Here is a 20,292-nt window from a genome sequence, read left to right as displayed (position 1 = left end):
CAGTCGGAGCAGAACAGTAGGACGTTACACCCCATTTCATTTCATTTGTATGACGTATGCCTGTCTTCACTGGTCCTGTCGATGAAGAACAGTGAAACGTTAAACACCATTTAATTGCAATTGTCGAAGGCGACAAATCGACAAAATGAAGGCGGCGATTGTCGATTAGATTTTGTCGACTTGTCACATGCAATTATTTCGGCTTGTCGTGTCGAGAATATAGAATGGCCGCTAACAACCACCATAATGAAGATCTACTCAGAAAGAAATGTCAACACTGGTTTGTTTGTCATTAAACACCAAAACCTTCAAAATTATTCCACGATTTCTACTCGAAAAGCCGACGGATGGGAATTATGTAACAAACAAAATCGCGCTATACGTGGATATAGAGGGGATCTGTCCCTGCTTTCCTATTGGCAATTTCTTTTCCTTTTTTGGTTGGAGGGGGGGGGGGGCTCTCAGATCAATAACCGAAATTCTGTATAAAATTGCAATATTGCTATTGTTTAGTTAGCTTTCCGCTTTATGGGTTCTTTTCCCGCGTGGTTTCCCCTTGTCAGTGATGCAGGATGGAGGGCCTGACAAGGACAGCTGTCTAGTCGTTTGGATGGGACGGAAAACGGAGGCCACGTGTACACATTGGCGTGCACATAAAAGATCCCTTGGCAGTTGGAATTCGATATAAGAGTAGGCCGTAGTGCCGTTGCCCGGGTAAAATTTCCCTCATAGCACACTGTATGGCGTATGCCCGTCTTCATTAGCCCAGAGTAGCAGAACAGTAGGACGTTAAACTCCATTTCATTTCATTTATGGGTTGTCATAATACTACACGTTCCCACGATTATAAATCAGACTCGAGGCCTACCCTGACTAGTTGAAAAATTTTAAATATAACTATTATTTTTAAGAATGTTTTGGATATCGTTTCGCCCAGCTGGTCGTCATTGTTTAGAAACAATAAATGTGCAATTTGTGTACAACTGAGTGTCATTTATATAAACTGTCATAAGGTGCACTGAGTATATTAATAATTAAAATAACCATTAATATATAAAAACATAATAAAAGTTTGCATTTTACCCAGTTTCAAATAGCTAAAAGAAATTTATTTTGTTCGTACTGCACGACTGTCTTTCATTTCTTGCACCAAATTGCCCGGGTTTTTTATCTGTCTAAAAATCACTACCAGCTTAAAGAAATTTATTTTGTTCGTTCTGCACGACTGTCTTTCATTTCTTGCTTCTCTTTCTCTGAAATATTGCACCAAATTGCCCGGGTTTTTTATTTGTCTAAAAATCACTACCTTTATTAAAAAAAAAGTCCCCAAATATGTTGTCCTCGATTCGCTTCATGGATAATTATGGATAATTGAAATTTTAATAAAGCCGCGTAATACCGACACTGGTAAGGTATATGAAAGCATGTCATATATTATATAAAAACGTGAAAAGTATATTTGCATTTACCAAGCTTCAAGAACTCCTAACATATCTTTATCGAAAATGTTGTATGCACATATGAAATTGAAGCAAAGAATGTAACAAACTCTTTTAAGAGCGTTGAATATGATAAAATGCCCATTTTAAAGCTAGCGCTGTAAGATATGATATGATATATTTTGTTATTTTGGGTGATAAAACACGTATCAATCACCAAGAAAATAACATTTTTTTACCAACTGTTCAGAAAATGGAAGAAAACTTAATTTAGAGTGATCCTGTATTTGTAGGTGTTTTTTTTTTCAATTCGGTCTAGATTTGTCAAGACAAATAATTCCTGGTAATCTCACCAATTGATAAGCATCTTGTGGCGAGGAGATTTAGGTTGTTGATTAGGTAATCAAGTTTAGTTTGTTGATCATCATGGACGCCGCCGCACGATCATAATATTAATCAGATTGGTGTACAATTGGCTAAAGTATTTATAATATATACGGGGATCACGTGGCTAAGTGAGTAAGACGCTGGCTCGCTAGCCTAGAGGTCGGGTGTTCGATTCCTGCATTGACCGAGAAAGAGGTCCCGTGTACACAATGGCGTGCACTAAAAGATCCTTTGACAGTTGGAATTCGATATAAGTGTAGGCCGTAGTGCCGCTGTCCGGGCAAAATTGCCCTCATAGCACACTGTATGGCATATGCCCAGTTCGGAGCAGAACAGTAGGACGTTAAACCCCATTTCATTTCATTTCATTTATAATATATACTGGCTTTAAGTACAAACGATTTTGATATGACCATTTTATCTGCTCTTAAACCATAGTGTTTTAGATAATAAATCAGACGAATAAAACGCAAATAACGAGAAGACAAACCAAATGTGGAGTGAAATTAATAAAAGCAATATAAATTTTGGGACAGTATGCTAATTTTAGGAAGACTTTTAATTTGTAACAGTCCTCTATATTTGCTCGGGGCAATTACGACGACCATTTCCTAACTCTGTATCATTAACTGACAAGCATAACTGGCTATATAATCCAGATATCCCTTGCAATGTAATGTGAAATGCGATATGAAATCCTTGGCTATTATATTTCTCTACCTATAGAGAGAATAAAAACTGAAATACTACAGAAGAAACTAGTCCAGTTGGTTTTGCGATTTGAACCCATATAAGAATTTGCTACTTTGGAAACAAACTTTGATGAGTGAAACTTGTTCAACAATATGCCACTGAATTTATGGAAAATACGAAGGCTTATACGTGTATATAAGCAGTATGATAATTCAGATTTGTGACGAAATGTTAATATAAATAAAGCCTACATTTAACAGTTACTTAATACCCACTAAAAGAGGACCATTGTGTAATCGAATTGTTTACTGTCTTAGTTACATAACCAATAAATAGCTCGAACAGGTCAGAACATAGAAAGCCACCAAATGCGATGGCCAATAATTAAAAAAAAAACTACCCACATACTACACCCCCGCCATGTTACATTGTTGTACTTTGTTTGTTTCGCTTGATGTCAGTATTTCGATGGGCAGAATTTAAACTATAGTTTAATGTACACAAGTAACGACAAATACATTCTGAAAATGGGCACTCTCTCAATTAAGTTACGTAACAAACATGGCTTTTAAAATTAGATTTTTACATCTTGGGGTCCTTCCTCCCGAATACAATGTTTTGAGAGGGATATGAAACAAATTTTTGATAGATTAATTTGATATTAGATTGAATTTTCAAGATACTAACTTGAATTTTTAAAACACTAACATGAACTTTCAAGATATTAACTTGCATTTTCAAGATATTTACTTGAAACGAAAGGCTCAAGTCTGTAGTGCGCAAAGGGCATGTATGTTGTTGTTGTTTGTTAGTTGTATTTTACGTCCGCTTCCACCGTGGTGTATGGGGACCTATTCTTATTTAAGATGTGTGGATCAAAATGTTAATAACAAAACCTAGTCTTTTATATTGAGTTCTTTTGTACAATTTGGAAAATAGCTGATCACTAACGTTTGACGAATTAATGCCTAGGTCCCACTGGGGGAAAATCATCGGCGATATGGAAATAAAACAAATTTTTCCCCAAACAACGGAGTAGTCCCGTGAGAAATGGAAGTTAAGCATTCGGGGTTGTCCGGGAGAACTGCGAACAATTTCAAAGCTTGCATTGGAATTTTTACTGATGTGTTCCCTACTTATCGTTGGGAAAACTGGCCGTGGAGGCATTCCTGGCGCTTTCCAGATGGATCCGCATGGATCGCGATGCCCAGTGGGACCTAGGCATTATATAAAACTAGGCTTAACAGTAACACGCGCTAACAAGTGTCACTACTTGAACTTACGCAACTTATTAATATTTCAATTGTTGATTACTTATTATTTTATCCTTATTATTTCGGCAATAATGTTTTACGTTACGCCAGGTAAAAACTTCGAAAATTCATTCAGAAGTGATATAATGACTAGATGGCTTGATTTTTTAACATCGAACGGCTTTCCTGTACAGGTCATCTGGTGTTTTGTCAAAGGTATGATGATGATAATAGTAAAACTTGCTTTCATTATCGTTGAAATAACAACTTATTTCTCCCATGTGACCATATTATGATGTGTATGGTAGACGTAGATCAACCGAGGACTTGATACGCTAGTTGTCCAATAAACACTAACCGAGGATTTGATACACAAAATCATACTTTTCATTTTTCAGATCACACACTCGAAAGATACACCCTAACTGTAGAATACCGCCTAACGCGGAGCACCTCAGATCGACCCGACATTCAAATGAGATATTAAATCCGGGCTTCTGAACATCGTTATAGTCTTGAATTTAGTTTAAAAAAAAGTCCTCGGTTCAACCGAGGACGTACTCGGTTGACACAGGTCCACGATTAGAAGGTGTGTATTCAGATGTGTGTCCTCGATATACACCATATACAAACGCACGCACACACCAACCACCCCTTATTAATCACAGAGAATAGGCAAAAACAAAAACAAAAATCTCACTTCGTTATACCCAACAAAATATCTGTTTTCCTTATTATTATTTTGTTGTCCTCTATACGAAAGTATACGTTATTATAGAGACAAATACCCAAAACGTACTGTTAGTTGAAAGTCTACAGTGTAGGTCCTAATTGGAACCTACGGTTTAAACTTTTTCAAGTAATTGAATTCTCACTTTATTAGAATTTACGACAATGCTCTAGATTTGTGGACCTCATTGATAGAATTCTTTGTTGTAATTTGCCGGGACTGTACTTGGTGGGTACTCGGACATTGATTTGTTCAAGCAAGCGTTGTTGCAAATTCTCCCGTATGTACAAGGTATCAATGTTCAAACACTCTTATATTGCAATAACTCATGAGGGTTGGTTATCCTGAAAATGTTGCTTTTTCCCTAGTTTGACTTGGGTTAGTTTACTCTCTTTTACTTGATAGAGGAATTCCTTGAACTGAACACATACGTGATATACATTGCTTAAGGGGGAGGGTGGGGGGTGAGAAATGAAATTGGGTTTATTTAACGTACTGCTCCGCTCCGACTGGGCTAATGAAAACGGACATACGCCATATAATTTGCCATCGTCTCGTATATAAATGTGTCTTTCTAGATCCGCAACGTTTGGCCATGGTTATACGTGATAACTAAGGGAGAGGGGTTTTACATAGCCTAAGCCTATTCCCCAATCCCATTCAGACAACCTGAATAAAAATATTGTTTAAAAAAAACAAAATTTTTTTTAAACCCAAACGACTCAATTTGTATAACTCTTCAATTTAAAAGATTACGTTTGGTATGGAATTGTTATGTTTTCCAGCTCACCCAACGAAAGCTTTGACCCAAAATCTTAAAAATGTTACGTAAACCGGTTACGTAAACCGACTCAATATTATGAGTTGAAATTTTCAGACAAGCTTAACACAATCTGATTAAAAAACAGATCCTATTTCTTTTGAGTTTTTTATAGTTCAAAATTTCGTTTTAATTGTCTTTACTATACTAGAATCTGGAAGAGTTGTTTTTATGTGACCCGCGTTCGGGTTGATATGAGGGATTATAGGCTGGTTGGAGAAGGTGACAAATCCAGCTTTGTGGGAAGAAATTCCTACCCAAATGATTTCTTCGTTTTCTGAAACAACTATGTCCCTAGTGTTCCAGAAAAATTTTCCCCGTCGATCGGAGTTGAGCAAATTTTTTTTACAGCATTTTGAAATTTTGACCCCCTGGGTCAACATAATGAAACTGAAAACCATTTATAACTTCAAAAATATCAATTTTACAGCCTAGAAATGTATTATCAACATATAGGAAAGTGATACCAAGGATTCCAGAAATGATGTAAAAAGTAATGTACGACGTCACCGTGACGTCAGAATACAAAATGGCGGAACTGTGACGTCACTGTGATGTCAAAATTCAAAATGGCGGAGACGTGTTGTGAATAAAGCAACAACAGCAAGCAAATAGACAAGAGGAACATTCTGGACACCATAAAATATTCATTCGGATCATCATCAATAAAATCATAAAAATATTCTTCAGTTCTGATTTGTTCTACCCCGTACCAAATTCATCTTCTAAATCAATGCTGATTTGTTCGCTGTTCAGACAACCCTCCCCGTGGCATCGTCCACATGCTTCAACACATTTCAAACCATTCTGTGTACAAGAACATGACGAGCATTGGTTTTTCAACGATTTACATTTACACCGGATGAAATTCAGAACGTTGTCTGGTGCTGATGGAAGAACAGTCGCGATGGGAACGTGTCTATTCTCTATCACTTGCCAACCCCAATTCACAGGATTGACGCCATCGTCTAGTTCATCCCAAATTCTACCAGAACATGAACGCGGTGAGCATGCTGCTCGGCCGCGGCAGCTGTTGGAGGAAGTCTATTGATTTGAATGGAATTTTTTTCAGCGATCATAGCTTTGTACCTTAGGTACCGGACTTTAGTCAGAGGTATCTCATTTTTGTTACCATACATTAGACAGAATAACCTTTCTCCAGCTGCAGGTACTTCAGACTGGGAACCTCCAGGTGAAGCTATTGTCTTGCTAGCTTCCCGAAAGATGTCACTGTTCGTATGTTTAAGAAGTCCCAATTTACCGACTCTGAAACAACCAGAAGTGGTATCACACCCAGACCAGGCGCGAATGAACAATGAATTGTCTAATACAGTTTTATCCATTGCGCTGCAGACTGATTTTATGTCATAGTTGTTGCGCTTTTTGTCCAAGTGGCGAAGATGAATTGTCAAATCAATAGACTTTCTTCAACAGCTGCCGTAGTCGAGCAGCATGCTCACCACGTTCATGTTCAGGTTAGAATTTGGGATGAACTAGACAATGGCGTCGATCCTGTGAATTGAGGTTGGCAAGTGATAGAGAATAGACACGTTCCCATCGCGACTGTTCTTCCATCAGCACCAGAATGTTCCTCTTGTCTTTTTGCTTGCTGTTGTTGCTTTATTCAAAACACGTCTCCGCCATTTTGAATTTTGACATCACAGTGACGTCATAGTTCCGCCATTTTGTATTCTGACGTCACGGTGACGTCGTATGTTACTTTTTACATCATTTCTGGAATCCTTGGTATCACTTTCCTATATGTTGATAATACATTTCTAGGCTGTAAAATTGATATTTTTGAAGTTATAAATGGTTTTCAGTTTCATTATGTTGACCCAGGGGGTCAAAATTTCAAAATGCTCAACTCCGGTCGGCGGGGAAAATTTTTCTGGAACACTAGGGACATAGTTGTTTCAGAAAATGAAGAAATCATTTGGGTAGGAATTTCTTCCCACAAATTTTCTACCTCGACCAGACTATATGAAATGAAATGGGGTTTATCAAACCATCCTGCTATAAACCTACTATAAAGAATATGAAATGAAATGGGGTTTAACGTCCTACTGTTCTGCTCCGAACTGGGCTAATGAAGACGGCTATAAAGAATAACACCTAAAGCAAGGTTTTGGGTTATAGATTCAAAGTGCCTAGAATATTCATTCACTTTGATTCACTCACTCCGTTCGTTTGACACTTTCAACGGGGAGTGGGCAATGAAGTTAGACCTGGACAATTTGGTGGTCGATGGATTCGCTAAAATATACCCAATCCAAGGATTGTCCTCGTTTAAATTCGGAAATGATTTAAGATAAATTGTTGAATATCGATCATAATAATACATCAAAATCGGGGGTATTCTTATAGCAGCCTGTACTTTATTATTGAATTATTGCATTTCTGTCCGCAGTGGTTTTTATAATTTACGGTATGTTTTAGTAAAAAAAACATCTTTATTTATCCCAAAGGTCAGGGCTTGAAATACTGCATTCCCTGGAGTCAAAATTTCAAAAGACACGCCGTTTTAACTCGTGCCTTCTGCAGCTGTGCCTTTCCATCCACTGGCGGCTGGCACTGGCTTCAGTGTTGTCTTTGTCATGCTTAAATTCCACTGTCCACTTCTTTACTGTCGAAAAGGGTGGGGCAACATCCCCAAAAGTGGAGACCATGTCGGCATGTATCTGTGTTGGGGTGAGTGCTTTCAGTTGCAGCTACTTAATGATTGTCCTATAGCCAGTTTTGTCAATTTCTGGTATTTCAATAGGTAGGTTCACAAGATGGTCTGGTACGAAAACAATACTATTATAGTTGCAGTTCTGATGTATATGATTCATTCAATGATTTTAATCCAATTGATCTATCCTTTTTGACACCCGCCTTTCGTAGAAATCAGGGAACTATTAAAATGGGTTCGTTCGTTTTTTAGGTTAATGCCTTGATGGAATTGTCTGCTTAGGGTAAGCAGAGCGATAAGCAATTTGATGGTCGGGACTTTGGAACACAATAACTCTCCTTCTAATCGAGGTAGAATGTTCAAACTTGGTGCAGGCGTTCATTAGGTGAATGGCGTTCGATGATAAACATTGTCTGCTTACTGTAAACAGAGATAAGCAATCTGATTGGTTGATGCTTTTGGGAACGATATAGATTGGCCAATGCATTGGGACAAGATAACTTTGATTATATCTAATAGAGAGTGATGAAATTTAGTGTATAATCAGACAAATAAAATGGGGTATTATGTGCTGCTCTAATTCTTTCAGTCTTTATAAAGTCCTCAACCTCATTGATGAAGTTAGAACAAGCAACTGGATTACAGTGGGTTTCACCCAACTCCACACCATGTCTGTGTTCCAGTTCCAGTGTTGGAAAATCAGTAAAAGGTAGGCATCTAAGGGCTACAATATAAGCTATGTTAACCAACCAATATGAGAAGTCTGCCAAAACCATATTTTTCCGTATTTATTACAGCCTTTTCCATTGGTCGATCAGCTGGGTCTATCGAATTTAGTTTCATTTCCTGTGTAGAGCCTGTTTATGACCAACAGACTCAGCATGCCTTACAGCATTCATTTTCTTGGTCGCATGTGTTACATTATCAACAAGCCTTGATTGACTTGGATGCCTTTTACGTAATGCCTCTTCCAGAAATGTGGAACAAACTGTACAGTAGAAATTTTTTTTTGCAATTCCACCATCTTCTTCTAAAAGGTCAGTATGGGATTTAAATTCCATCTTTTTACAGTATTGACATGAATGCCTTTTATACGTAATGCCTCTTCCAGAAATGTGGAACAGACTGTACAGTAGATTTTTGGCAACGCCACCATCTTCTTCTAAAATGTCTGTTTCTAAATTCCATCTTTTTACAGTATTCAGACGAACTAGGGCGCGGTCTATACTGTGTTCTACTCTGACTGGACTGGGCACGTGGACATCTCTGTTAGGCCTACTGTTGTCTGTAGCACTATTAGCATTACCAACAGTACTAGCTGCAATGTGTGCAGTACCGGTAGCCGTGGCACTAATGTCAGGGTCATTACTTGAATCTTCGATGGTATCATTTCTTGTTGGAGCAATATTGAAGCAAAATACTTAAAATGTTACACCAACTACCACCATTTTCACTTCTTGGAACCCGAACAGTCTTGGAAAAAGACATGCCAGTTTACTGTTCACAGTTCAGTGACTTCTACACTAGTGACTTCAAGGAAAAGGCATACTACACTATTTTCCGCTAAAAGGACGATCACATGAGGTTTACTGACTTCCTTTTAACCCAGTCATTACCATGAACTAGATACTTTATTTTGTAGCAATCTAGCGTAAACAGTTTACTTTAAACTTGTAATAAATCGCAAAAAAAACGAAAAAAATTAATATTGTTAGAATTAGACCTAATATTGTATTCATCGGTAAATGTATTTGACGGTTTTCCTTATTATTTTTTTCTAATTATAAACTGTACGGTACCGTAGGCATATTATTCTGACATCGCAAGAATTAATAATAATATTAATAAATTATGTCGATTCCGGAAAGTATATTTAAAGATACATTATGGGAGATTAGATTAGATAAAGAGCTGGCAGTTCTCACTATAATAGTTAAAAACCAGATAATGTAAAGGCAAATTTCAGTGAAATTGATCCGCTCTGAAACGATTTGTTAAGACATATCTGAGTAACACTCCCAGACCAAGTGCATGTTTTCTGCACAGCCAGTTAGTGAACAACGCTTTAATGGGGAAATTACCATGGACGTTTGTATATATTTGATATTATTTGTTAATAAAGACACAAGGAGACTCTAAAATTGCAAATGCGACTTTCTGGCGGCTCAAAACATGAATACGTATCAAAGTCCCCTCAATTGATCCAGTGTACAGACTTGTGTGAAGGAAAAGTCGAAAATGTCAGCCATCTTGGAAAATGTTTGTCATTTTGAAAACGCCAGTGGCTAACGAGATTTTATTCATTAATGACTTGAGGCGGAAACTTATACAACTTTGAATACTTTTATCCAGATTTTAGAGATTGTTACAGTTATAATCCTAACTATATCGTTTTCAGGGTAATATAAATTTCACGACATATCATGCATTAGTGAATTTATGAGACCAAGTTTTTCTAGACCACATTTTTGTCTCAAATCCGAATCTGTGTGGGGATCAGACGTTTTGGGGCGTTTTTGGGATATGGATGTCCCATTTTCTAGGAATGTCCATCTCTACATAAGTTAGGTGGGGTTGCAGGTGTGCGTGTGTGGAAGTGTTGGAGGGGGGGGGGCAACATTAGCGGGAAATGAGTTCATGTTGGTATAAACGAAGATCTTCTAAGAGCTTCGTAAAAACATTACTTTTTAATACCGCTGCAAAATGTACTTTTGGGGACAGAAACAATTTGGTTCAAAATAGACCTTAAAATGGGCTACTCGTTAGCTTTTTCGTTCGGTATCAATTTCTTCATTCAATATTTTAAATTATGATGGTACTTTTCAAGAGATCTGGAAATGTAAATAAAAAACCCCACATTAGTTTATTCTTATGGTCTTAATCAGAAGATTTAAAATCAAAGTCCATACTATGAGCAGGATAAATATCTTCTTAATGGCTGATCAACAGCTCGCATATATCCTTTGGATATGCTTCAGATACCCATTCACATTTTAAATCTTCATTCCAACCATGCATCGCAGGGTCATCTTGTTCGATCATTGGTTTTGCAGCTTGTCTCTATGTTGTTGCAACATAATTGCCGCGTTTAATGTGCAACAAATATACTCAGGCAAAATGGTAATAAAGAAAGAAAGGTTTCTTATTTTTCATCACGCTTAAAATTCCTCCAGAAATTTTTTCTTAAACTGTCATCTAAACTGTCATCTACTGATGTAAGTCGCCTTTCGCCGTACATGGTACAAACAATTTTATTTAAACCAGCAATTAAGTCATCACTTGTCTGTCCCAGCTCTTTAAGAATTGTTAGAAATTTAGAATTATATTGAAAAACAGATACTCATTACCACTGAAATCATGTAGGCCGGGATATTCTCGACACTTTCGATATTAATCTTGATTGGATCAAAAAAATGTATCAAGATTAGCATTAAAAGTGTCGAGAATATCCTAGGACTGAAAACAAACTACGAGGACACCAAAACAGCCTAACTACTCCACTTCGTATTTTGCGTTCTTGCTTGGGCGAAATAGACATCCCAATCATTCCCCTCGCAAACGATGATCCAAAAATACACATTTTGATCGATAATGAGATGGGCAAAGGTAGAAATTATCGCGAAAGCCGACTTTTATCAGTAGATGACGCTAGAAGAAAGATTTTCTGGTTGAAAAAAATAGCAGACCCTTTTTATTTCCAACTTGCCGTAGTGTTTTTATCAGCAATTATTTAGCAAGAATTTGGAACTGCAAAACCAAAGATAGAACAAGATGACCGTGCAAGATATTTATCCTGCTCATATTACGAACATTGATTTGAATCTTCTGATGAAGACTACTAATAAACTAATAAATAAACATGTCTCTGATTCACTCTGTTTTTGATTTACATTTACCAGATCACTTGAAAAGTACCATTTTAATTTAATATTTGGAATAACGAAATTGGTACTGAACGAAAACGCCAAAGAATAGGAATCTTATACACATTTAGAGATGTTTCCTCCATCAAACTCTAAGAAATTCATCATTTAAATCCATGTAAACTTATTTCTGGCCAATTCTAAGCACCCGCCCGCACCCGCTCATCCAGTCTTGCACACCCGCCCATCCAGTCTTGCACACCCGCAACCCCCACCCCACCTCGCCACAAATCAAAACAATTGTCTAGGGACACCATAAACACCTATTTAGAGATGGACAGTCCTAAAAATTTATGTTTTATTAATATATAACATTGGACCTACAGCCCCATATCTCGAAAACACCCCCTCAAACGCATAAAAGAACCGCTCTAGGAAAGTTTGGTCTCAAAAATCCACAGCTCGGGTGGCAATTCGCCGTCTTTCGCCACCGGACTACATGTTTTGTTATGGATAACCCTCGTTTTTTTTCTTTTTCTAGTGCAATCAAACATGTGTTACAATATACAATATTCAAAAGATTCATAAATATCTATGTAGCTATAGAAAGAGAACTTTAATTGGTGATAATTGGTGCATGAAAGATTCAATCGATTCATTGGCTAAAATATATTCCGTCAGTTTAAACTAGTTTAAGGAAAATTCCCAGCTGAACGGGTCAGCCGTTTATTGGTCGTTTTTCTGTTGACGTCATTATTCATCCTGAACTGGTTGACTATATAAGTTGAAGGGGTATATCGTATTGGGAACTTCTAGAGCTGAGCGTTGTATAACATACAAGCACTAGGACAGGTAAACATTATTTTATTTTATTGTAAAATAGTCCACGCAATATCAGTAAAAACAAAAACACATGCGGAAAACAGCTACTAGTGTATTTTAAGGCGACGTTTTGAAGAGTATTTTCTCGGTGTTATCAAGCTAACTGAGAGAATACTATTCGAAACGTCGCCTTAAAATACACTAGTAGCTGTTTTCCATAAATATGAATTTTTGTTTTTACTCTATCTAGTTACTAAATGCCATTTCAAGGTTAGCAATATCAGTAGTTTAGTTATTTTTGTTCACAATTACCAGTATGGTTTTCCGCTAAGTGAACATTGCTTTTTTTTGTTAAAGGACCTAAACCTCCAACTCAGTATTATCTATAATTTCAAAATTTAAAATACGAATTAGAATTCAGTATTGGCCCATTTCAATCAAACTTAATATTTCTATCTTGCCGTGAAAATATGGGATCCTATTATCCAATATTTCAGAAAAAATCAACATTTTCAATTTAGTACACGAGTCGAGTATTCTTTGGTTTCGTGTCACATTTGTAATGAGCAAAGAAAAACAAATCCTACAAGACAATGTAGTAGTAATTAGAAAAGGCAGATTCACAAACAACAAAATAATAATTTAAAAATTGGACTAAGCAGGTGTAAACGACTACCGTTTAATTTGGACTGTTCAAGTATTTCAATCAACAAAATTGATTGATAAATTCAATAGAATAAATCGAAATTAAATGTAAAGAACTTTATATACATTAATATATCATACGTATAGACCTATGTGTTCTTTAAATGTGGTTTTATTATTGAGCTTCCATTTTGGCGAAAATCATTTTTCCAAGTGTGATATCTCTCACATCGATGTCGAAATACAAAAATAGATAAATAACAAATATTTTCTACCTAGGCTTTAAAAATATTTGAATTCGGACACAATGATATGTTTGGAGCAGAAGAGTAGTACGTTAAACCCCATTTCATTTCATTTATTGCTATTTACTTTTTTTTACGTTCATCGTTTATTGTCAAAATTACGATCTGTTTATTTTATCCGGCGTGGTTCTCCCTTGTCAGTGATGCAGGACGGAGGGGCTGACAAGGAAAGCTGTCTAGTCGTTCGGATGGGACGAAAAACCGAGGTCCCGTGTACACATTGGCGTGCACGTAAAAGATCCCTTGGCAGTTGGAATTCGATATAAGAGTAGGCCGTAGTGCCGCTGTCCGGGCAAAATTTCCCTCATAGCACACTGTATGGCGTATGCCCGTCTTCATTAGCCCAGGTTAGGAGCAGAACAGTAGGACGTTAAACTCCATTTCATTTCATTTCATTTTGTTTATTTTAAAAGACATATTCATCCCATTATGATTATATGATCGAAATTTATTTTTGGAATAATTGTAGTACATTTTAAACCTCTCAATATGCCAGAAGGCCGATAACAATTTTCTGTATTTAAATTGAGCTGCAATAATGCATGACTAGTGGTCATTGGATAACAATTTCAACCGATTAAAGCAAATCAGTGATTATGGATAGTATTTCAGGTTATACTCCAGTCGTGTTTAAGACGATGAGGATGGCACCATGACATTAGTAGGACTCAATATGACTTTCAGATGGTCACAACGTGCGTCATGGTCGATAGTTTTAATCAGTTTTCTTACAGTTGTTTGTTTTTGTGTTTTTTTTCCTTTTTTGGGTTGGAGCGGGGATTACTATTTATTATTTATAGTTAAACAGGCCATAGTTACCTTAGTATGATATACTGTGCCTGTAACTATTATTTGTTTCTGTGCAGCAGTTGTTTACATAATGTCACTAATCAACAAGACTTATAACGACGTATTGCATATGCTTATTGAGGGTCATTTTCTGGCTTCTAATTTAATACAAATTATTTAGACATTTATGCACATGATAGCTATCGGGTGGCTTAATATATTAGGTGGATTAGATCATCCGTGCCATATATTCGGTTAACTTTAAACTGCAAAGATCTAAAATTCGTTTAATATCATACTAATGGTTATTGACAATCGAGACTATTTACCCTATTTCTTGTCTAACACTCATAAAGAAATAGAATCCTAGTTTAAAGTGCTTTCTGGCCTATTTCTGGAAAACGTTTGATATTTCTGAGCAAAGAGAGTAGCGCTAATTGTATGATAAAGCGAATTCTGAAACCCACAATAGCTGTAACACAGGTCTAGTTATAAGGATGAGTAGTTAATGCGCCACTTATAAGTCAGTTTATTTGTGGGCGCGGCCATTTATACACAGGTTTCGAAAAATGTGTCATTTAGGACATTTAAGGTCAAAATACAAAAAAATACACAAGACAAATTATGTATTTAACGTTTAATTTATATCGTTTATCTTGTGTTAAGTAGTGAGTTTGGAATTGTTTGAATAAAATGAATTCATTGTTTTATTTCTAGACAAAGTAACAAGGTTATCATCATGAAGATATTACAACTGATGCTTTTAGGTTGTGTTGTTATTGCAGGTAAGATCGCAGAATAGATTGTTTTCTAGCAGCCATATTTTATTGACTGTCCACCCGAACAAAATGTAAATACTGATGACCGATACTCATATCTATCTATCTATTGTTATAATATAATATGTGGGACAACTCCATTAAGATCGAAATATACTAAGTATTAGTTATTTTACCATATTTACAATATATATCCAGATCCTTGTGCAAAAGATTATTAAACATTTTACCGAATATGCTTTGAAGTAAGTTTGAAATTCAAAGGAAATAAGATGCAGAACCGAAATTTTCTCTGAATCCTTCATCCCTTCAAGAATATGACAATGGAACAAACTAATGCTGAAATTAGAAACTCCTGATCCCTTGCTATCTTTGGAAATTCACTAAACAATTTAGATACAACCGTGGCATCATATTACTATCTAGCGAACAGAAAATTATAAATAATCCAATGTAAACTAAGATTATGTTGCACAAATCTACAAGGCAATAAATTCCGCAGACACGTCCATGATAGCCTTGCTTGCCTCTGTGGTCACACATTCGAAGATCCTAAACACTATTACATTCAGATGCAAGAATCCATACAATCCATAACCTTCAACATAATCGTAAAACAATCAGTTGTCTTTTGTATGGGTCAACAAATATTAGTCCTGAGATAAACACACTTATTTTCCAAGAAGTCCAACAATTTATTCTTTTATCAAAGAGATTTAAATCTCCATAAAACAACTCTTAAGTTATCTCCTGCCCTGCACACTCTACAATCTTCTAAGTAAGTATATTATCCATTATGTATCCTATATGTTCTATATTTATGTAATTATGTATATTTATAATGTGTACATGTATCTTAAATCAGACAGATAGGCATAGCCTGTTCCACACTCCAAATTCAGATTTAATGAATAAAAATATTGTTTTAAAAAAAAAGATAGGAAACTATATTATGTACTCATTAGTCAGAATTACTCGTTTATAGTGTGGTATTACATGATCATCCCGTAGGATTTGTATGCTAAAATTGATTTTTTTGTTGTTGGGGTTCAAATTTTCCAACCCCTTGCCCCCGCTTGGGGGGGGGGCGTTTTTGAAATCGGGACCCCTATTAATGAGGACATGGCTATCTCCGCCAATAAAATTAAATTTTGGTTCCCTAGTCATCTAACGAATACACCAAATGAACATTTGGTAACTCTGACGTCACTGGTGTTTGCGAAGTGTTTTCGATAATTGAAAAATCGTTTTGAAGGCAGGTCTCTTTTTTTCGATTATGCTTAAATAATATTGTAAATTTATTTGCTCTGTAATTATTGAGTAAACATTCAATCTTTATTACAATTTCTTGAAATAAGACCAATCTTAGAAACCATGTCTTACGGAAATATCTTATTGATCATATTGGTTCAGTATCCATAATTTCTCTGTTATGGTAAATAAAAAATAAATAAATAAATAAATAAACATAGTTATATCCTACTTCAAAGTCTGAAATCATAATGTCCGTTTGAAATTATATCAGCGAGCCATTAATAACATTGTATGACACACGACTCATATGAAAGAAAATATTATAATTTCAGTCGAGGCAGTCATCACTGGTGATGCTACATGTGATAACAGCATGCAATTTTATGCAGACGGTGTTCTATATCCTAACACTAACGACAACGATTGGACCAAAACATCACCCATCAGTATTTCCGATAATACACAAGTTATTGCCGTAAAATGTATGGATTTTGGTGTAGTTGCTGGCATCAAATTGGCATTGAGTAATGGCATCAAAACTGACACAACATGGAAATGTTCAGCTACACATGAAGATGGCTGGGAAACACCTGGGTAAGTGTTAATATTTTAATATTTTACCTGAGTAAGTATTAATATCTTTTTATGTATACAAGTAAAATAGAAATTATTGTACAGTGAATGAAATGATGTCACACTGGCTATTTTTCTAGGTTTGATGACGGGGGCTGGTCAAGCGCTATAGTGCCGACTGTTTCTAACTGGGGATCGCAGCCTGCTGCTCTGGATGGAAAGGCTGACTGGATTTGGACAACCGGCTTTCGGGGACAGGATAAAACAGTTTATTGTAGAAAGGTTATCAGGGAATCGAGAGGTAAGCACATAAATATGGATAATCACAAGACTAAACCCCTGTCCAGACTAAGGGTTACTTGTATGCGATTTTTGTTATGGCCGACACATAATCAAAATATCAGCCTATCGTGGTCTACATGTGTCATCTAGTCTGAAAGAAATTCGCAAAAAAACGCTGAGGTGGATAAAACACTTACCCCAGAATTTGGACCATATTTCTGTCTAGGCCCATACTTGCTTATGGCTACCATGTTCATTTTTTGGCATGAAATCACAGATGAAGTGTCTGCGACGAGAAGTCACTGTTGCTTGCGCAGTATATTTTGTCCGACAGATTATCATCAACGAGAAATGGAGTTATTGATAACAAATAATCCGGGGTGTGAACAAGCTCCACCGTCTGTTTTTGTTCCAATTTTCGGTCAATCTCGTTGTAGACGAGTTGAAATTGGGTTGAATTTACCTTTGGCCCTTGCTAAAATCCATAGAAAAAATTCGATAACTTGTTGTCTTATTGGTAAAAGTTCAGCCAAATTTTAGACAGGGCTAAATTTTGTGTCATTCAGATTCTACGTTCATATTTTGACAGTTGATTTCTCATGACTGAATCCTGTCCCCGAGTTCACAAAGCATTCTCAGGAGAAGGATCGGCTGTCGTACCTCGTGGGTTTTCTTCGGGTCCTCTGGTTTCCTCCCACTCCGAAAGACCCCTACGCGCATGCGAATTGTTAAAATAAAATTGATCAATAGGTTAGTCCCATAATGACCTAGTGTGTGTTAAGTGGACGTTAAACCTCCATTCTCTCTCTGTTAATTTCAGATTGCGATTGCTGTGAATCCATTCATGAGAAGTTAGATCGTCTGATTGCCTTGTATTCCAAACCTGGTAAACCTGTTCACCCTGTTCATCCTCGTTACTTTGGTAAACCTGTTAAACCCAAAACTGATTAAACCGGCGCATTGAAAAAATAAACAATTTAACAGTGAATTATTAGCATCATGTTATTTTACCAAAACCATGCCGGAAAATTCCGATGAACTTTCTGGGCCAACGAATTCAAACTGCCAATGAATCGTTTACGTGCACAACCATGTGTACCCTGGACCTCTGTCTTTCGTCCCATCCGAACGACTAGAAATCTGTCCTTGTCAGACCTTCCGACCTCCACCACTGACAAGGGGAAACCACGCCGGAAAATCTGGATGAACTTTCTCGGCCAATGCTGGGATCGAACACCCGGCCTCCAGGCTAGCGAGCCAGCGTCTTACCCACTTAGCCACATGATCGCCCTTATTTTATGAGTACAGTACACATTATACATAGACCTTGGAATAACGATCGTATTCAATATATTTAAATTATGATTTATTAGCCATCCGTTCCCTATCAATGTATAATATTTGAACACTATCAATGTATTATATTTGAACACTATCAATGTATAATATTTGAACACTTAAATAGACATTATGTAAGATTTAGATAGAGAGTTGTCCGTTCTTGCAATAAAATTTCCTAAATAGACAATGAATAATAAATATATTGAAAATTTCATTCAATTAACTTTATTCTAGGCGAAGTTCTAAGTGTTTGAAGTTTATACACCATGTTGTGCAGACTGTTTATTATCGTAGCAACGGTACTTGACAATCGAGACTGGGTGTCAATTATCTATTTTATCGTTAAAATTTACATTTGGCGGGTGTTCAAATACATTTCAATCTGGGTCACTCTATGGTCTAGAGAATTGATTATAGGCTTTTCATATGAATAAATGTCTAATAGTAAGTGCAGGGGGGTTGCACCACACACAAACAGTTACACAACACAAACCTACGGACAAGACACAATATACAGACATCACAAACAACGAACGTATGTATCAGATCAAGTGAATGGGTTAAGACGTTAGCCATGTGCGTCCACTGAGCTGCGTCCATGTGCGTCATTTCAAAATGAAAAACAAACTACCAATAAGGGAAGCAACTCTAGAAAAAAAAAGAAAAAGGGGAATAATTCCCAAACGTTGTATCATATTAGTGTGAGTCATGATCGGCTATGTGCTACATGGAATTTAAACGAAGACACATTGATGGAAAAAAACTTATAAGTATAAGCATCTTCGTGAAATGTAATAAAAAGCCAAGTATTACTAAATGGCCTATGTAGTAGTCAAAAATCAAAACATTGTACGCGCGTAAAAGAATTCAAGTGTGTTATTTACAAAATTAGGGCACAATGCCACCCTCACACTTGCACGATTTTCGTTCCCGCAATGGCGCGTAATTCAGCGAAGCGGGAAGACAGCGGAAACTATGCGTGTTGTGCGTGACACTGCAGGACATTGCGGCACAATGCGTTAAGGTTGAACAATGCGCGAACAATATTTAACTTATGAGTAAACATGTAGGGCCATTGCGTCTCAGTGCTTACCATATTTGGCCGCGCATTGCGTAGACAGTGCGTAACTTATGCGTGTACAATACGCGAACAGGCCACAAAGATGAATTCGACCGGTGCTGCGTACCACCGTACGCCTTGACATAAATCGTACAAGTGTCTCATGGTGGCATAAGTCCTTTTTCTATAAAACAGAGGAAAAAACTACGTAACATTACGTAAAGGCGGTATTTTGTCACTTACCGTCATAAGTTAAAATGTAAATGTTAACAATAAAAAGTTCCGTTATCATTGTTAGGTTTTATGTCATTAATGAAAATAAAACGTTATGAAACGGGGTTTCTGGTCTGACTGGGCAATTGGAGACGGGCAGTGTACAATACTGAGGGAAATTGTTCCCGGACAGCGGCACTACGGCCTATTCTTATGTCGAATTCCAACTTTTACGTGCTCGCCAATATGTACATGGGACCTCGGGTTTTCGCCCAATCCGAACGACTGTACGTTGTCCTGCACCACTGAGAAGGCGGAACCACACCGGAAAATTCCGATGAACTTTTTCGGCTAACGCAGGGATCGAACA

At 36.8% G+C, this 20,292-nt stretch overlaps 1 long non-coding RNA gene across 1 annotated transcript; it reads left to right on the top strand.

The window, feature by feature from the left end:
* Nucleotides 1-12,620: 12,620 nt before the first annotated feature.
* On the top strand, nt 12,621-18,296 carry LOC126830707 (uncharacterized). Its single transcript, XR_007683932.2, has 5 exons — nt 12,621-12,711; nt 15,138-15,205; nt 16,786-17,047; nt 17,167-17,327; nt 18,129-18,296. It is a non-coding gene; the product is annotated as an uncharacterized LOC126830707 (long non-coding RNA).
* Nucleotides 18,297-20,292: the final 1,996 nt, after the last annotated feature.

The sequence above is a fragment of the Patella vulgata genome, chromosome 8 (assembly GCF_932274485.2).
Source record: "Patella vulgata chromosome 8, xgPatVulg1.2, whole genome shotgun sequence".
Lineage (NCBI taxonomy): Eukaryota > Metazoa > Mollusca > Gastropoda > Patellidae > Patella > Patella vulgata.
This window is presented reverse-complemented; position numbering and strand designations above follow the sequence as displayed.